This window comes from Vitis riparia, chromosome 4, assembly GCF_004353265.1.
Source record: "Vitis riparia cultivar Riparia Gloire de Montpellier isolate 1030 chromosome 4, EGFV_Vit.rip_1.0, whole genome shotgun sequence".
Classification (NCBI taxonomy): domain Eukaryota; kingdom Viridiplantae; phylum Streptophyta; class Magnoliopsida; order Vitales; family Vitaceae; genus Vitis; species Vitis riparia.
In genome coordinates this window covers 9,264,527-9,267,828 of record NC_048434.1, presented here as the reverse complement: position 1 = coordinate 9,267,828, position 3,302 = coordinate 9,264,527, and positions in this window count along the sequence as shown.

Here is a 3,302-nt window from a genome sequence, read left to right as displayed (position 1 = left end):
CAGCAAATTGAGAACACAAAGTTTGGTTTCCCCACCAAAGATCTTCCCAAAACCGAATTCTCTCCCCATTGCCCACCACTAGGCGGACAAAAGGGGAGAACTCCTGGAAAACTTGAGCAATAGCCTTCCAAGGACATCTGTGAGACCATCTAACCACCATGTTGGCGTCCCATCCATTAGGATGTGTCCCATATATACTCGCAATAACCTTATGCCAAAGACCACTCCTTTCTCTAGGGAACCTCCAAAGCCATTTCCCTAAGAGGGCAATATTCTCATAGAAGTCTTCCCAAAGCCCAAACCTCCCATCTCCTTTGGTCTACTAACAACCTCCCATCTGATTAGGTGATCTTTCTTCCCTTCCCCGACCCCAGACCAAAGAAAATCCCTTTGCATCTTCTCAATCTTTGAAGCTATAGATACAGGGATTTTAAATAGGGAGAGAAAGTAGCTAAGGATGTGAGACAGACAAGACTGAATTAAAGTAATCCTCCCTCCCAAAGACAAATAGGCCTTTTTCCACCCATCCAACCTCCTCGAAATTCTCTCAACCACTGGATCCCAAAAGCCTATTGTCTTTGGGTTCCCTCCCAAAGGGAGGCCTAAATAAGACAAAGGCCACTCTGACACTCTGCACTCCAAAACCAAAGCCAAACTAGACAACACCTCCTGCCTAGTGTTAATACCTGAAATGGTGCTTTTTTCTAAGTTGATTTTTAACCAGATACTTGCCCAAAAACCAAAAGGATAATCTTAAGGTTTTGAAGAAGGTCCAAAGAGGCTTTAGAAAAAAATATGGTATCATCAGCAAACTGTAACAAGGACACTCTAGTCCTATCCCTCCCCACTAGGAAACCCTCAGTTAACCCAGTTTCCTCAGCTCTAATCATCAACCTACTTAGAACATCTGCTACTAGAGTAAAAAGGAAAGGAGAAAGAGGATCTCCCTGTCTCAAACCTCTACAGGCCTTAACCCAACCCTTTGCATTCCCATTAACTAGGATAGCAAAACTAGAAGAAGATAAACAGCCCCTCATCCAAGATCTCCATTTCTGGCTGAACCCCTTCCTTTGAAGCACATGATCTAAAAAGCCCCAATCCACATGATCATAGGCCTTCTCAAAATCAATTTTGAAGACTACCCCTTCCTCCCCTGACCTTCTTTTCTCATCCACCACTTCATTGGCTATCAATACAGCATCCAAAATTTGTCTCCCTTCCACAAAGGCTCCTTGAGAGCCAAAGATTGTTTCATGAAGAACTTTGCGTAAACGCCCTGATAAGACCTTAGCAATTATCTTATATAAACTTGTAACCAAACTAATAGGTCTATAATCTGAGATTTTAAAAGTTTGGCTTTTCTTTGGCACCATAGCAATGAATGTCGCATTTGTACTTTGATTTATTACCCCCTTAGTGTGGAACTCAAAAAACACCCTCATAAGATCCTCTTTTATCACATCCCAACACTCTTGATAAACTGCTATAGTAAAGCCATCAGGGCCAAGGGCCTTTTCCTTCTTCAATTGGAAAACTGTCATTCGAACCTCCTCTTCAGAAAACGGTCTATCCAACCAAATTGCACTCTCTTCGGAAATAGGGGCCCAATCAATCCCTTCAATCTTCCAAGAGTCACCTTCGGGTTTGGAATAGAGATTCCCAAAGAAATTTACAATCTCCTCAGAAATAATCTCAATGTTATTAAAGTCTCCCCCCTCTCAGAAATCAGAGACTTAATGAACTTCCTGCTTCTTCTTCCAGTGGCCACTCTGTGAAAAAACTTAGAGTTGCAATCCCCTTCTTTAATCCACTTAACCCTAGATTTTTGTCTTCATTGTACCTCTTCCTTCAATAACAAATCCTCTAGCTCCTTCCTTCTTAAGGTCCTTTCCGAAACCAGATCAAGATTTAAATTCCCTTCTTGTTCAATTCGATCAATTCTGCCTAAGTCCGTAAGAATGTGCTTTTTCCTCTCTCTTAAATCTCCAAAGACCACTACATTCCACTCTTTCAACTTTGATTTAATAAACTTTAATTTCCTCATAAACTTGTAACCTTCCCAACCTTCAACCGTACACTCTTGCCACCAATCTCTAAACTTCTCTTTAAACTCAGGATGGAGCAACCACATATTCTCAAACCTAAAAGGAGTCGGCCCCCATTTTAAAGGATTAGTTTCCAAACAAATTGGGCTATGGTCAGAGGTCCATCTAGGAAGGGCCTCTTGAATACTTTGAGAGAAAAAAAATCCCACTCAGAAGAGAACAAAAACCTATCTAACCTCTTGCAAATAGGATCGACTTGCATGTTTGACCATGTAAAAGCCGCATTCCTAAGAGGGGGATCCAACAAACCACTTTCCCTTATAAACTCGTCAAAACACCTCATGTTGACTGTTAACCTAGAGTCACCCATCTTCTCAGATATCCTCCTGATCACATTAAAATCCCCTCCTACGCACCACCTTGGGAAAGTCAGACCATGCAGGTCTTGAAGCTCCATCCAAAAGTCCTTCCTCCACACTGCCTTATTAGGGCCATACACTGAGGTTAACCAAAAAAACCCTTCCTCATTAGAGTTCAATTTTACAGTAACAGAGAAAGATCCTAACACCTTCTCTGAACACTTGAACTTAATTGAATCCCACAAGATCACAATCCCCCCCGACGCCCCACAAGCAGGAAGAGCAACCCAATCCAGACTTTTACCTTTCCAAACACTACTCACAGACCTCCTATCCCAAATTTCACGCTTTGTTTCCTGAAGCATCACCACATCTGGGTTTTGAGTACTTAAAAACCTTCTCACAATCCTCCTTTTCTTCCTAGATCCTAAACCTCTTGTATTCCAACTTAATATCTTCATGAAAACAAAAACAACCCGACACAACCCACACCCAGAACTAATCCTCTCCTCGAGTTCTAGAGTCATTTTTCTTCTTTCTTCTGGAATAAACCTTGTCCTCAGAGAAAGCACTCTTGTTCTCTCCTTCCACACCTTTTCCATTATCCCTGACAATTCTAACCCTCAAACTCTCCAGAACCGACTGAACCTTGACCATCTTCCGAGGCGTAAGCCCCTCAACCTGAAAACCTTCCAACGGGAGGGTGGAAGGTTCTAGCACTGGGAACGAAACCTCACCTGAGACACCACGCACCTCAGGGTTGCTAAGAGTTTCCCTAAGGAGAGGCTGGCCTTTAAATTTACGGTTAGAGGTTTCTAGGGGAACCACCACACCTTCCGAACAGGACGCACCACCACGATGGTTATTATTCACCACAGGAGAGATAAAAACGGAACCA